The sequence below is a fragment of the Suncus etruscus genome, chromosome 14 (genome assembly GCF_024139225.1).
Source record: "Suncus etruscus isolate mSunEtr1 chromosome 14, mSunEtr1.pri.cur, whole genome shotgun sequence".
Lineage (NCBI taxonomy): Eukaryota > Metazoa > Chordata > Mammalia > Eulipotyphla > Soricidae > Suncus > Suncus etruscus.
This window is the reverse complement of record NC_064861.1, coordinates 26,800,773-26,818,163: the sequence shown is the minus strand read 5'-3', so window position 1 is coordinate 26,818,163 and position 17,391 is coordinate 26,800,773.

Sequence of the window (17,391 nt, the reverse complement as noted above, 5' to 3'; positions counted from 1 at the left end):
ATGCTTGCCATGGGGGACATGCAGACTCTGTCTACTTCACTTCAGGTTATCCCTGAGCATGGGCACGGAGATGAAACATGTAATACCTATTACAGGAAACCAGAAGGAAGGGCTAGATCAGTTTCCAATCTTACCACCCCTGTTTCAGAAAAAAATACTTAATCTTTCCCCTCGAAATCTATTATCTTTAAACAAACAGAAAGAACCACCCCCACCCCTTTCTACTTGCACCCAAGGCTATCTCCCATCTTCCCGTTGTTTTCTAAAGTATCACCTACTTAGAAAAATATATGATGCTTTGAGTAATTAAGAAGAAAGGAAGGAACCAGAGATCTGGTACAGGGTACTTTCCTTTCCTGAACTCTGGCCACCCCCAGTTCAATTCTTGGCACCTCCATACTTTTCAATGAGCCTGTCAGGAGTGATCTCTGAGTGCCGAAACGAGTAACCCCAGGGCATGGTTGGCTGTGGCCTAAAACCAAAATAAATAAGTGAGTAAATAAAAGAAAAAAGGAAGGGGAGAAGTGGGTTGAAGACAAGCCACAGTGACCTCAGGATTCCCTTAAACCAAGAAATATTGGTGGATCTGACAGCAATTCCTCTTATTATGATGTCTTTGGTGTGCTAGGCGGTGCCGGGCCTCTCAGGGTGATGTTTTGCATAGTCTTAACTTTTCAGTGCTCAGGAGACCATGTACTGACCTGTTAATTGAATTCAGGGACTTAAACATACTAGGCACATGCTCTATCCCTTGTACTATTTCTCCATTGTTTCTCTCATTGTTTTTATTTCTTTTTAACTTTTGTCCTGTGAAATAAATAAATACCATACTTGGTTATATGTTAATATATGCACCAGACATAATTTTAGGACAGAGCATTAAAATTATCTGTGAATTTATTTATTTATTTGTTTATATTTTAAGGTTTTTTTTTTTTTTTTTTTTTTTTTTTTTTTGTGGTTTTTGGGTCACACCGGCTGTGCTCAGGGGTTATTCCTGGCTCCATGCTCAGAAATTGCTCCTGGCTGGCATGGGGGACCATATGGGATGCCGAGATTCGAACCGATGACCTTCTGCATGAAAGGTCCTTACCTCCATGCTATCTCTCCGGCCCCTATATTTTAAGTTTTAATTGTTTTTCTAACACCCCTTTTAGTTCCCCCACTCTTGCTTTGGAGCTTTTTTCTTATTATAAACCTGCTCCATTTTTGGTACCAAAGCAGCATTCTTAAGCAGAGCAGCTTCTTCCCAAGTGGTCAGTAATCCTCACTCCAAGTCTGTGTCAGCGGGTTTACAGGGGGGCAGGGGTAGCTGTCATCATCAGTTTTGACAAAATGGCTGACTAGCTTTACTCTGTCATGATGAAAGGACATCTTTCTCTGCCTCTGAGCTTCACGGGGTTTTCTGAGGCTGCAACCCAGAGATGCTGTCAAGCCAGCAGATGGAGTAGCAGCCCTTTTCTGTGCGCCTCTCAGCCACCTGGGCTGCGATGTCTGGTGATGCCTCTGGATTCTGCAGTCAGAAGGGACAGGGAAATGAATACAGATGATTGCACCCCATCATCATCAGTGCTGGCCTGTACCCAAAGGAGTGTGCTGTAATATGATACCAAGGAAGTTGTCTTCTTGGGTCTCACTGTGAGAAGTGCTTGTAGGCCTGTAGGGCATAAGGGAAGGAAGATGTCAAGATGACAGAATCAAGCCCTGGGCAGTGGGAGCCTATCGCAAAGCCCCCTCAGTCCTGAAAAGCTTGAGGATTATGTCATCAGTGGCTCTTGAAGGGAAAAGAAAGAATTCAGAAGACAGTTTGGACAATGAGACTGAATTACTCTGCACAATTCAGTGCCTGAATAGCAGGCACTGCAGTCCCTTTCACTAAAATCTGCCATTTGCTTCAGGCCAATAGTGGAATTCCAGCTTCGTTGTAATGACTTCTTCATATTTCTACAAAACCAGAAATATAGTTGGAGATAAGACAACTATTAATAATAATGTGAGTTGGGAGCCCAGAAGAGAGATAGTACAGTAGGTAGGGGTGTTTTCCTTGCACGAAACTGATCAGGTTTTCTGGGCCCACCAGGAGGGATCCCTGAGTGTAGAGGCGAGTATAAGCCCCAAGCAAGCAGAGCAGGGTATGGCCTCAAAAACAAACAAACAAACAAACAAGCAAAAAGAAACTAAATAAATAATGTAACTTGGGCCTTGTATGCTGCCAGTGCTGGTTTGATCTCTAGTTACCATATATGTCCCCTGAGCACTGTGAGGAAACTTCTGAGAACACAGCCGGAAATAGACCCTTATGACTTCCCAGGCATGGCTCTAACTCCCCCTCTTCCAAATAATGTGAGTTGGGGGCCAGGAAATGACTCAAAGGGCTTGAGTGTATACTTAGCATGCGGTAGGATTGATTCCTGGTACAGTAGGGTGCCACCAGGGAGCATCATCAGGAGTGATCCCTGAGCACCAAGCTGAGAACAACCCCAGCACTGCCGGGCATGCCCTTCCCCAAATAATGTGATTGTGAATGGTATTATCACTAAGAATTCTTCTCTCCCTGCACCCCCCTCCCCCGCTCCCGCCACACACATGGATGGGAATGGCTAGAGATGGGCTCGCCTCATCCTCTGAAATCAGGCTCTACTTCAGAATCAATAACCCAAGTCCAAAAGTAGGTGTGAACTGGGGTACCCAGCGAGAGAGCCACCACATCCTAGGGCCTCAACCCTGCAGGCAGCTCACAGTCCTGAAGTGAGTGGGGAGGTTCAGGTACCCAATTCTACAGCACAGTCTGCTCCTCATTGGGAAGCCAGAGGTGTCAGGCAAGTCTCTTAGCCACTGGCCTCCCTGGAGCCCAGAACTCTTTGAAGAGGAATGATTTTAGGAACAAGAAAATTTCTGTTGATTAAAAAAAAAAAAGAGAGAGAAAGAGAAATTGAAGGGAAAATAAGACTAACAAGGGTTGAAGAGAACTGTCTGTGCTGAAGAGAATGTTAATAGATGTATATGGGAACTTCAAAGCCTGAGCTGGCTAGGACAGCACACAGATTCCTCTGCTGTCCTAATGACTCTATTCATGGCTGAGCCCAGTATTGCAGGGCAGGAAGATAGTGGCCGCTAGCATAAGGCATTGAGAGATCCTGCACTGGGTGGGTTAATGAATTGGTCTTAACTTGTCTTTTCTGCAGCAATGTTTTAAATTCTCCAAGAACCTAGGTGGAAGGGAAGTAACTCTTTTTTTTTGGGGGGGGGGGTCACACCTGGCAGTGTTCAGGGGTTACTCCTGGCTCCATGCTCAGAAATTGCTCCTGGCAGGCACGGGGGACCATCTGGGATGCCAGGATTCGAACCAATGACCTTCTGCATGAAAGGCAAACGCCTTACCTCCATGCTATCTCTCCGGCCCAAGGGAAGTAATTCTTGTCTAGCAGTAAATTGTTTCTTTTCCATCTTGTTTTTTGTTTGTTTGTTTGTTTTTTGGTTTTTGGGCCACACCCAGCGGTGCTCAGGGGTTACTCCTGGCTGTCTGCTCAGAAATAACTCCTGGCAGGCATGGGGGACCATATGGGACACCGGGATTCGAACCAACCACCTTTGGTCCTGGATCGGCTGCTTGCAAGGCAAACGCCCTGTGCTATCTCTCCGGGCCCTTCTTTTCCATCTTTATGGCAGTTGCTATGGGCTGAATTGTGTCCCCACCACTAGTATGTTAAGGGCTTAAACATCCTAGGCCAAGGGCTGGAGAGATAGCATGGAGGCAAGGTGTTTGCCTTTCATGCAGAAGGTCATTGGTTCGAATCCTGGCATCCCATATGATCCCCGGAGCCTGCCAGGAGCGATTTCTGAGCATGGAGCCACGAGTGGCCCTTGAGTGCTGTCGGGTGTGACCCCCAAATCCCCCCCCAAAAAACCCATCCTAGGCCAATGATGTGACTCAGCAGTAAAGGCCTGTAGGAAGCACTGGAGTCCTCAGTACTGCATGTTCTTCTGAGCACCAAACCAGGAGTATTCTCTAAGAACCATTGGGTGTGGTTACCTCAGACTGAACCAAATAAATGATTTGTGGGGGTTTATTTTGGTTTTGGATCTTAGGAGTGCTCATGAATCATTTCTTTCTTTTGGGGCCACACCCAGCAGTGCTCTGGAATTACTTTTGGCTCTGCACTCAGAAATCACTCCTGACAGGGGCAGGCTCGGAGGACCATATGGGATGCTGGGGATTGAAATTGGGTCAGCTGCATGCAAGACAAATGCCCTATCCACTCTGGCCTCTCATGGATCATTTCTGGTGTTGCTCAGTGATCCATATATAAGTGCCAAAGGATCATCCTGGGCTTTGTTATGTGTTAAGAAAGTGCTATAACCTCTGTTCTATCTCTTTTATTCTACTATGCTGTTTGTTATTCTATTATGGCGTGTGTGTGTGTGTGTGTGTGTGTGTGTGTGTGTGTGTGTGTGTGTGTGTGTGGTTCTGGAATGGAAACCTAGATTTGCATGCATATAAGGCCAGAGTTTTACCTCTAAGCTGCATCGTTGTCTATGGTGTTTTGTTGGGGCAGCCAGGCTAACAAATACAATAAATAGCTCTAGTGGGGGCTGGTGATATCCTATCCAACTTTTCTTTGCTACATCAGCAGATCCTTTTATGTAGCAGCTACATTGGGTTCTGATGAGTGACAGTTGCTTCTTTCTCCAGAAAATTGCTCTTAATGGTTGGAAGATTTCTTCTGTTCCTCTACTAACTTTCAACAAAGGGAATCCTTACCTTAAGGAAAGATTCATTTGTTGGTACTATTTATTTTCCTCAGTTCTCATGGGATCAGGCTAAGGCCAATCACAAAGCCACAATCACATCTTTTCCCCTACCATTTCCTATCCCTTCATTCTCTTTCTCTTGCGTGAACATTTTTTTGATAACCATGTCTGAAATTAGTCTCACACTCTCCTACCAGAGAATCCAAATGAAGACAATACCCCTTCCCAGTACTGAGTAACTCAAATGACTGTACAGTACTTAGTATGTGATGAAGAATCATGGACAATGATAGGGAATGGTGAGGATAACAATACCCATTCCTATGTCCATAAGATGTACAGGAATAGAGTGCCATAGATACAAAGCTATTTTCTAACAAACAATGGCTTCTATAGAAGGCATCTGGCAGAAAGCTGTGCTTTCCATGCCAACAGGGTTTAAAAAGCCTTGTTAGTATAGTGCCATAGGCTGAGGTTCCATAGGCTTAAACAATTGTGGAATCATCTTGACTTAAGTCATGATCAGAGATCAGTTCTCTGCTCTGATGGCAGTGCTTCTCAATTATTTTCTGTCATGCCCCCCTAGGAGAAGAAAACATTTTTCACGCACCCCCCCCCCCGCGATTGTAAATAGTATCTTTATTTAAAAAAAAACCTTTAACCTGCAAAACAAAAATATATATAATAATTTGGGCTGATTTTTTTCATCAGAGGTGATGTCTCGATTAATGGGTACAATGGGCACGTTTTGCAATGCAAAGCTTTTCCAAGGGGGTTTGAAGCAGGACACAGCAACTCTCAGCCCCAGAGACAAATAGAGACATAAACACGGGGCTTAGCTTGTTATGACAGTGTTTGCCGAGGTCAAATGTGTCCCCCTTTGTGGAGCCTTGCGCCCCACTATTTGAGAAGCACTGTCTGATGGGAAGCCAGCCAGGCTTTACATTCCCCTTCTCAGGGCCCAGGGTTCTATGAAAGGAGAAACACAACACCTACTCCGGAAAAGCCTGCTCTCGTGGGAGTTTCAGGTTCTGTCAATTCTCTGCTATGTGTTGTTCAGCCTTTCAAGAAACAGCTTCTTTATGGTGCTGTCTGTCTCATTGTTGGGAGATTCTTTTTTACTCTGTGTCATAGTTTGCTTTAGTTCTTTCTCTCCTTCCTTTTTCCTTCCCACTTTTGTACCAAACCCATGCTTTATCATTGGAGCTTGTGAGACTGAAACCTGTTCTAGCTTTGTTTTTAAGAGATCTGACATTATACATTCTGACATAGAGGTAAAAAGAGAAATTGGACAAAACTTAACCATTTTTATGATTTTTCTCCCAACATATTTTGTATGAGGTATTGAAAAAGAAGGACTAGGATGATTTTAACTCTGACAACCAACTGGAAAATAATTATCAGCTTTCTTAAACATCTCTAGTAAACTTGCTTCAGAGAGATTCAATCCATCAGGTCAAATCAAAGTGTAGATTATTGGACTGGAGTGCTTTGCATGCTGCTGACCTGGGGTTGATCCTTGGCATCCCATATGGTCCTTCAAGCCTCCCAGGACCAATTCTGGAGCCTAGAGTAACCCCTGAGTGCCTCTGTGTGTAGCCCCAAAACAAAACAAAACAAATGTTAATGAGTGAGAGAAGTAGAATGCCTGTTTCAAATACTGGCAGGGGATGTGGGTGGAGGAATATGGGGTACATTGAGAATGTTGCACTAGTGAAGGGGGATGTTCTTTTTGTGACTAAAACCCAACTACAGTCATGTTTGTAATCACGGTCTTTAAATAAAGATTAAAAAAAAAGAAAAAAAAGACATTATTGTAAAAAAAAAAAAAAAAGGTGTAGATTATTTCCATCATTTGGTCACTTGATTTTGCTTTTACTGTATTGCTTTACTCTGAGTCAAATCTTCAATGGCAGCCAGATGGCCATTAGTAGCTCCAAATCAATGTTTCCCAAAGAATTTATCATTCCAGATGAGGCCATGGAGCTTTCCCTAAAACTATAAAATCCTGTGGTTGGTGTGATTTGAGTTATATGTCCTTCTCTAAACCAGTTTGCTATGCTTGAAGGTGTTGCGAAGTTTATTGAATTTAGCTTGGGTATTTGTGTGTGTGTGTGTGTGTGTGTGTGTGTGTGTGTGTGTGTGTGTGTGTGTCTGGGTTCAACCCCTAGCTTTGCAAACAAAATGAGTTCAGTTGGTTTGAGGAATTTTTTTTTTTTTGACTTTTTTGGTCACATCTGGCGGCGCTCAGGGGTTACTCCTGGCTCTACATTCAGAAATTGCTCCTGGCAGGCTCAGGGGACCATATGGGATGCCAGGAATTGAACTGAGGGCTGTCCAGGGTTGGCTGTGTAACACAACCTTGCTGCTGTGCTATCTCTCTGGCCCCTGGATTAAGGAATCTTTTTTTTTTTTTTTTGTGGTTTTTGGGTCACACCCGGCAGTGCTCAGGGGCCACTCCTGGCTCCATGCTCAGAAATTGCTCCCGGCAGGCACGGGGGACCATATGGGACGCCGGGATTCGAACCGATGACCTTCTGCATGAAAGGCAAACGCCTTACCTCCATGCTATCTCTCCGGCCCCGGATTAAGGAATCTTTTAATCATAGTAATCCAGGTAATGAGCTGAGGGTATGAAGAACTACTGAAGGGGACAGAAGTCTTGCCATGTCAAGAGGAGCAGCCTAGAACACAGTGGTACTCAGTTATTATCTGTGAATGGCTTCTCCAAGAATTACAACTTAAAGAAAAGCTGGAGAAACAGGGAAACAAAACAAAACAAAACAAAACAAAAACAAAACAAAACAAAAAAAAACACCAGCTGAAGACAGACTCCATGCAAAACCAAAGTTTGGACTCTCCAGTCCCTTTTTTGGGGGGGGAGGGAGGGTTACGCTTATGATATTCAGGATTTACTTCTTTACTTCTGGCTCTATGAAGGGATCACTCCTGGTCGAACTTGTGGTGCCAGGGATCAAACCTTGGTTGGGATATGCAAGGTAAATGCCCTATATGTTGTACTATTGCTCCGGCTCCTAGATTTTATTGTTGTTGTTGTGTTTTGCTTTGCTTTTGGGGTCATACCTGGCAGCACTCAGGGGTTACTCCTGGCTCTACACTCAGAAATAACTGCTAGCAGGCTTGGGTGAGCATATGGGATGCCAGGGATTGAACCCGTTTGGCCACATGCAAGGCAAACACCCTACTTCCTGTACAATTGCTCTAGCCTCAGTCCCCAGAGTTTTAGCAATTAAGTTGTTCAGGTTATCTAGGACTGGTACTGTAGGATTTTCCCATACTACAATTGAAGTTGTTTAGCTATTTCTATTCTAAAAGGCTGACAAAGTGTCTAACTCATTAATAACTCAGCCAGGGTCCAGGGCAGGCACCAGATAGCTGGTGGATGCCGATCTGCTACGAATGTCTTCAGAAACAGGCAATGTTCCTCCTCAGAGTGGTCTTAGCCTTTATAACATTGTAGTAAACAGTCACATATATAGGCAAATGTCATAAAGGTTCCACAATCTGAGCCTTCTTTCTTTTCCCCTCCTTGTTTTTTTGTTTTCTTTTGTTTTGTTGGGGATAAGGGAAGCTAATACCTGGCAGTGCTCAGGGGTTACTCCTGATTCTGGGCTCAGGAATCACTCCTTGTGGGACTCAGGGGTCCATATGGGATGTCGAGTATTGAACCCAGGTTAGCCATGAGCAAAGCAAGCACCTTCCCTGCTGTGCTATCCTCCAGTTCCTTCTTTCCCTTCCTTTGTGATATGGTGTTCAGTGGGCACACTTCAGGTTGCGGGTGTCATCCCTTGGTTGTGATGCTTGCACACACATTGTGTTGTGGTACACCGCAATATGAAGCTTTTAACTAGGATTTTGCAGATGCAGTTGGGCATTGTGCTGAATCACACCTCCCTCCTCCTCGGTGCTCCAGGCTCTTCTGTGTGGGAGCTCGCTTTCAGTGACCCGACTGAGGCTCAGTGTGGAAATGAAAAGATCCAAACCTGAGATACGGGATGGGGGCTGCAGTTTGTAATAAATGGGCTCAAGACCTCTGCATAGTCAGCAATAGATGGAAGGCAAGAGAGAAACAGAGAGGGATGTGTGTGTGTGTGTGTGTGTGTGTGTGTGTGTGTGTGTTGAGAAAGTAAAAAGACTTTAGTGCTTCCCACTATGTTCATTTGGAATCTTTCATTATAAATCTGTTGCCTTTTTTTTGCTCCCTAGGGGTACTTGTTGGTGTGGTTCCCTTAATCTGCGTGCCATTGAGAACACAGTAGTAATCAAATGCTGTGTTTCCACGGAAGGATTTTCAGTCTTTGTCTCTTCCCACTCTAGCTTTTTAGCTGCTGTCAGACCACTTCAGTACAGAGCATTGAATCCTCCAGTCACAGCTGTTGGCAATTCCTCTGGGAGTATGCAATGAGTGTGGGCAAGAACATATCCATGGCCTTGATTTGGCCCTAAATGCCATTGCCAAAAGTCAAAAGTCGTTTCCAGAGTCAAAGCTAGGTATTTGGGGGTATTTACCTTTCATGTAGTTGGCCCCAGTTTGATCCCTAACCTGACATCTTAATGGTCCCCTGAGCACTGCCTTTGGCCACTCCTGAATAAAGAGCCAGGAGTAAGCCCTGAGACCATTGTGCCCTCCAAGCAAACAATACAACATGCCTGTGGCAGGAAGATAAAGAAATAGTACAGTAGGTAAAGCAACCCCTGATTCAAGTTCTATATCTGACACACAATGCTCCCCAAGCACTTCCAGGAATAATGTCTTAGTGCAGAGTTAGGAGGAAGTCCTGAGCATCACTGGATATGGCCCAAACCAACCAAACCAAAACAAATGCCTATGGCTCTGCAGAAACCAGTTCTCAGGCAGCAGAGCTGGGCCAAGTGAAAGGTATAGTAAACGGGTCTCTGGGCTAATGGTCAGGTTCTGATTGTGAATACACCTGGTGACTTTGAGTTGCTACTTGCGTTCTTTCATATTTAGTTTTTCATCTTTAAAGTGGGGCTGGACACCAGCTGGAGGACATTTCCTGATATGTGACTGCTGGGATCCATTTTTTAGACTTCAAAAGACCAAATCATAGACTGAAGCTGTGCTCTGGATTTTAGCCCCTCCCCCACAGACTATTTCAAAAGACTTAAAGGGGACATGTATATCTCCTTTGAATTTTTTTTTTTTTGGATATTTGGGCCACACCTAGTGACGTTCAGGGGTTACTCCTGGCTATGCACCCAGAAATCGCTCCTGGCTTGGGGGACCATATGGGACGTCAGAGGATTGAACCATGGTCTGTGCTGGGTCAGCTGCCTGCAAGGCAAACATCTTGTGCCATTGCTCAGTCCCCTCCTTTGAATATTTCTTTAGCTGTATTTTCTTTTTCTTTGTTTTTTTTTTTTTTTTTGTATTTGGTTTTTGGGCCACACCCGGTGGTGCTCAGGGGTGACTCCTGGCTGTCTGCTCAGAAATAGCTCCTGGCAGGCACGGGGGACCATATGGGACACCAGGATTCGAACCAACCACCTTTGGTTCCGGATCGGCTGCTTGCAAGGCAAACGCCGCTGTGCTATCTCTCCAGGCCCTAGCTGTATTTTTTTAATAGGTATAACCCTTATTGAATAGTTTCTTACGTAGCAGCAATTCCCTCCATATTTTGGGATCTGTAGGTAATTCTAGTAGGTTAGTTTCTCTAGTGTTTAAAGTACATGTTAGTACCGGGTTATGGGGTTTATTGGGCTTGTTACCTCTGCCTTCATATGCACCAGTAATACCTTGTGGCATTGCTCCTTTTTGTATAGGCACATTGAAATGGGGTAATCTTTTTTTGTGTGTGTGTTTTTTGGGTTACACCTGCAGTGCTCAGGGATCACTCCTGTCTTTTACGCTCAGAAATCGCACCTGGCAGGCTCAGAGGATCATATGGGATTTGAACAGTGGTCCTTTTGCATGTAAGGCAAATGTCGTACCTTCATGCTATCTCTCCGACCCCAAAATGGAGGAATCTTATGTGTGCAGACAAGTTCTTATCTAATAAAGATAGGGACACATAATTTTATACTGCAGTGGGACCTTACACTCTGAACACTTGTCATAGTGACTTGGCTTAGGCTTCAGAAGATTGGACATTGACACCTGAATCTTGGATACTATCTCCAGAAACAACCATGGTATTTTATACCATAACCAGGAATCGAACTTCTCTACCAGGGAAGGCCCTACTGCTACCCTGACATGATTTACATAAGAGGGTTCTTATGACACCCTGATGACACCCTTATGACCCTGATGTTGCTGTGGTAACAGCAACAATCTACTTTCAGGGCAGGGTTCTCTGCATTGCCACATAATGGTGAGATGAAACCATAAGACACTCCATATCACCTTGACTTTGACATAGAATCTATACAGAAACCAGGATCTCTAACTACAAAAACCTGACAGCAACAACTGTAATTATGAAGAACTTTTACTGGGACCGCAGAGAATGACTTTGGGGTTAGACAACCTACTATGTCTGGAGCCTGGAGTTAGTCTTATGCCAGAATACTTGATGGGTAATATTCCCTCTTTTTAGGCCAAAGGTTTTCCTTTATATTTCCCCCATATTTTGCTATGCCTATGCAAACAACTGCCCCACACAACACCTTTTTTATTATATATTTTTATCTCTTATCTTTAAAAAAGAAGGAGCTTACTAAACCTTCTGCTATTGTATTAATGACTTTAATGGAGATACAATAATTTTCACAAATACACTTGCTACTGAACTTTTCTTTTCTCTTCCATTTTCTATTTTTTCTTTCTATTTTCTTCTTTCTTTCTTTCTTTCTTTCTTTCTTTCTTTCTTTCTTTCTTTCTTTCTTTCTTCTTTCTTTCTTTCTTTCTTTCTTTCTTTCTTTCTTTCTTTATTTCTTTCTTTCTTTCTTTCTTTCTTTCTTTCTTTCTTTCTTTCTTTCTTTCTTTCTTTCTTTCTTTCTTTCTTTCTTTCTTTCTTTCTTTCTTTCTTTCTTTTGTTGTTATTGGGTCACACTCGGTGGCACTTATGGGTTACTCCTGCTCTGCACCCAGAAATTGCTCCTGGCAGGCACGGGGAACCATATGAGATGCTGAAATTTGAACCACCGTTCATCTGGAATTGGCTGTGTGCAAGGCAAATGCCCTACCACTGTGCTATCTCTCTGCCCCCTATTTTCTTTTCGTGTGTGTGTGTGTGTGTGTGTGTATGTGTGTGTTTTGGGGCCATACTTGGTGACTCAGCTCAGGGGTTACTCCTGGCTATGCAGTCAGAAATCACTTCTGGCTTGGGGGACCATATGGGACACCGGGGAATCCAACTTCGGTTCATCCTAGGTTAGCACGTGCAAGGCAAACTAGTGCCACCACTCCAGCCCCTTTTTATTTTTTTAAATAACTTTGCTTTCTGTCATCTTGAAACAAATGTATTACGATCAGTTATGTCAACTATGTGATTCATTTTCTTTAAATAAAACAAAATTTAAAAAGAAAGAAAAGAAAAACAAGAGATTGTATGGTAATAATATCTATAAACAAATAAGTGTCAGGAGGTCCAGCCCAGGATAGGAAGCTTGCCACAAAGAGTGGTGAGTGAAGGTGAGTGCAGGTAGAGTAGAGAAAGATCTACTAGGGCAGCGATAGCAGGAACTATCTTGATCACTGTGGACAAGAATTTGGCACTGAAAGGAGAGAAAGTGACATGCAAGGCACTCCTCCATTGACAAGGGAGGCAAAACACAGTGTCAAAATGGAGAGAGGAAGAGAGAGAGAAAAAGAGAGAGTGAAAAACAAATTGCCTGTCCTAGAGACAGGCTGGGAGGGGGAGGAAGGAAAATGGGAGACAGTGGTGGCAGGAAATATGTACCACACCAGTGAAGTGGTGTACATCCTATGAATAAAATCTAACAATGAACAATTTTGTAACCATGGTGCTTAAGTAAAAGATAATAAATAAATAAATAAATTTCTAAAAAAATAAATAAAGTGGGGCTGGAGGGCTGGAGTGATAATACAGCAGGTTGGGCATTTGCCTTGCACATGGCTGTCCTGGATTCAATCCTCGACATCCCATATGATTTCCTGAGCCTGCCAGATTGCCTACTGTACTATCTTTCTAGGTCCCTGCCACAGGCAGTTTGCATTATTTGTTTGGGGTTCACACCAGGTGGTCTCAGAACTTATTCCTGGCTCTGTACTCAGGAGTGACCACTGGTAGTGCTCAGCCTCTAACCTGGCCCTCATAGGCAATGGGTGGACAGTTCAGCTCAGCCAGTCTCCTTTGGGAAGTGGTGCCAAGGCCACTGTTCTCAGGTGGGAACTAATCCTTCCAGTCCCTCAGCAGGATCTGGAAAGAAAAAAAGGATATGCGAATTGTAAATGGCATTTTTAATCCATAAAAAATCAAATACTTAGTATTTAATTTGAATAACCTAATCTTGTTTTTTCTGAGATGAGGCCTTATTTACTTCAGACCTTAAGCCCAGTGACTTACCTGCAGGTCTGGTGTATATGTGTGTGTGTGTGTGTGTGTGTGTGTGTGTGTGTGTTCTCATGTGCACACATGCATTTAGGTCTGCAGTGCTAATGAGAATGTATGCACAATTCTCTCCCTTAAAATTTTTCTGCACTCCTGAGGTGGCTTCTCATTTTCCTGAGCTCGGATTTGTGAGCTAGGAACAAGGGGGCCATGCTTCTTTCTCTTTCCTGAATGAATTGTCTGCCTTTCTCTCCATATAGAGGATCTGAGCACTATGGAAAATCAAAACGCCTGGGTTTCTTTCATCTTCTCCTCTGTGACGCGGGCAATGTATTTAATCATGCCAGTTTCAATTTTATCTTCTGAAAAATGGAGATAATAGCATCTACCCCATCAATCACTGGATTACTGTGAATGTCAAATGAAATAATTTGCTGGGAAAGTATTTTGTTAATTATAAGGAGCAAGAGGAAGGAGCCAGAGGAAGAGCCTCTGCTGCAGTTACTGCGTGGTTACTATGAGTCCTGCTCTTTATTCTCAGCATCTCTTTTACACGAGCTACAGATCATCCCTGTCTTTCAGGACTCAGTTCACAGCTCACTTCCCATGAGATCTTGGCTATCTCTTGCTCATGTTGGTGCTCAGCTTTTCTGAAGCATATTACACTGTCTAAGCTGACCCACCAGCTTTATTGCTCAAGTTCAAGTTCTTACTATGGATCATAAACTGGGGAGGGCCTAGCTGCTTTATTTCACTTGCTATCCTCGAGATGCCAATGCATAGTAGGTGCTCATAAAAAAAAGTGAGATTGGGGCCAGAGAGTTAGCACAGCAGTAGGATGTTTGCCTTGCATGCAGAATGACCGAGGTTCGAATTCTGGCATCCCATATGATTCCTCGTGCCTGCCAGGGACAATTTCTGACCTTAGAGCCAGGAGTAGCCCCTGAGTGCTGCCGGGTGTGGCTCAAAAGCAAAACAAAACAAACAAACAAACAAAGACACAAGATTAAAAATATCTGACCACATAGCCAATGCATAAATTGCATAAATTGCAAATTCCCTGCATTGTACAAAGCAAAGTTCTTGGAAAAGTTAGTGATTGTTCTATCTTTGCTTTAGGGAAGGATCCATTTGTTCAATACTGGTTGCTCATCCCCATCTTTGCAGAACTTTTAGCAGGCTCATAAACTGAGAATTCTGAGTGTGACTGCTAGAAATGCTTCTTCTGCTCTCCCTTGATCCCTTTTCATCCTCCTATGCACTGTACCATTCTCTGTGCATAGAAAAATATACACAGAATATACAGATATGTTCTATTATTATTTGGGGGGTTCTTTTTCTGGGGGGTCACACCTGGCAGTGCTCAGGGGCCACTCCTGGCTCCACGCTCAGAAATCACTCCTGGCAGGCTCAGGGGACCATGTGGGATGCTGGGATTCAAACCAATGACCCTCTCCATGAAAGGTAAACACCCCACCTCCATGCTATCTCTCCAGCCCCCTGATATGTTGTATTATTAACATTGGAATGGCCACTCTTTTAGACTCAAGAAAATAACAAAGAAGTTTAGAATTAGTTATTTCTAGAAGTGACTTTCCTCTCATTTCAGTATTCAAGAGCGAAATAAATGGACACTAGAGAGCTTTCATTAGGAGAATCCTAATAAAATCCTGCCTCCTTCCTAATTTCTCTTCAGCATATCTCTAATCACTGCCTTCTGACCTAGTGTGTCCCAAACAATGAACTTTCATATTCCTCTTAGGGTTTGCCTTGTCGGGTCTAGTTTTAGGGCTTTTGAACTAGCTGTTCCCACAACTTCAAAGCTGTTGCTGCTGGCTGGCACTTTCCTATCATTTGAATCACCGCCTAAATTGCAAGTCTTTCCTGATCTCCCAATTTAAAATAGCTTCCTTGGGGAGAAAATATAGATAATACACACACATATGCTTTTTATATGAATAATTTTTCTAACAGGGTGCACAAGAAATTAACATTTGTTGCTTATAAGGATTTCTGTACATAGCCTTTTCTAATTTTTCTTTTATTTTTTATTTTTTATTTTTTTGGGTTTTTTGGAGCCACACCCGGCAGTGTTCAGGGGTTACTCCTGGCTGTCTGCTCAGAAATAGCTCCTGGCAGGCACGGGGGACCATATGGGACACTGGGATTTGAACCAACCACCTTTGGTCCTGGATCGGCTGCTTGCAAGGCAAACATCGCTGTGCTATCTCTCCGGGCCCTACTTTTTCTTTTAGATTTAGGCTCACTGACTATATTATCCATTCAAAAATTCATTTAAAATGCAATTAAAAAGGGAACAAGTAAATTAACCTCCTGCTGCAATTCTTTACATTATAAATTTTATTTACCAAACTGCCAGTAGGCAGGTTTCACAAATACACGCTAGTTTGCTGGTCTCATTTTTTTTTGGTTTTTGGGCCACACCTGGCGTTGCTCAGGGGTTACTCCTGGCTGTCTGCTCAGAAATAGCTCCTGGCAGGCACGGGGTCCATATGGAACACCGGGATTCGAACCAACCACCTTTGGTCCTGGATCGGCTGCTTGCAAGGCAAACGCCGCTGTGCTATTTCTCTGGGCCCACTGGTCTCATTTTTGATTTGTGATATCATCTTACCTGATAGTAATCCTGGCACTGATTATTTCTTTATGTCTTCCTTCCTTCTTTCCTTCCTTTTTCCCTCCCTCCCTCCCTCCCTCCCTCCCTCCCTCCCTCCCTCCCTGGCTCCCGCGCTTCCTTCCTTGCTTCCTTCCTTCCTTTTTTTCAGTCACATCCGGCAGCACTCAGGGGTTACTCCTTGCTCTATGCTCAGAAATCGCTCTTGGCAGGCTCAGGGAACCATATGGGATGCTGGGATTCAAACCATCGATCTTCTGCATGAAAGGCAAACACCTTACCTCCATGCTATCTCTCCAGCCCCCGTTCCTATCTTTCTTTTTCTCCTTCCTTTCCTTTTCTTTTCCTCTTTCTTTTTTCCTCCCCTCCCCTCCCCTCCCCTCCCCCCCTCTCCCCCCCCTCCCCTCCCCTCCCCTCCCCTCCTCTCCCCTCCCCTCCCCTCCCCTCCTCTCCTCTCCTCTCCTCTCCTCTCCTCTGCTCTCCCCTACTCTCCTCTCCTCTTCTGCTCTCCCCTACTCTCCTCTCCTCTCTGTTGGGAATTGAACCTGAATCAACTACCTGCAGGGCAAGCATCTTACTATACTAGTGGGTTCCTTTGGAGGGGAGGGGAGCAGACCTGGCAATGCAGGATACCCAATGCTGCACATGTGCTCTGGCTCTTTGAGTTTTGCCTTGCCTTGATTTGCACATTTCTTTTTTTTTTTTTTGGGGGGGGGGTCTCATCCGGCAGTGCTCAGGGGTTACTCCTGGCTCCATGCTCAGAAATTGCTCCTGGCAAGCACGGGGGATCATATGGGACACCGGGATTCGAACCGATGACCTTCTGCATGAAAGGCAAACGCCTTACCTCCATGCTATCTCTCCGGCCCTGATTTGCACATTTCTTATATGCTTTCCTTTACTAGAATGCAAGTTTTATGAAAAAAAGTTTGTTTTTCAGCCCTTCATCACTACATTTCTGCACCAACAGGCTCATTGTAGATACTCAATTACCATTGCTGAATGCCAGAGTATTTGAGTGAATTATGTTTGGGTTGAAGAGAATATCATTAGTCCAATATAGAAGGGGTTAAGGTGAGAGAAACTTCTGATGACATCTCCTCTGGAGGAAGTTTGTTTTGTTGTTGGTTTTGGATGTAGGACCATACTCAGCAATGCTTAAGTGTTACTCCTGACTCTGCACACAGGAATTACTCAGGGGACCATATGGGATGCCAGGGATTGAACAGAGTTCAGCCATGTGCAAGGCAAGCATCTTTCCAGCTGTACTATCTCCAGCTCTCTCCTCTAGAGGAAGGCTTTTTTTTTTTTAAATTAACTAATTATTTAAAATCATGAAACACAGAGTTAAAAAGTTGTTGAAGTTGCGTTTCAATCATATAATGTTCCAACACCCAACCCTTCACCTTCACCTGTGCTTTAACTGCAAGTTTGGTCAATCCCCAAAAAGCCTACTTCGTAGTTTCTGCCTACTTGTGCTTTGTGGCTGCTTCCTGAAAGCAGATG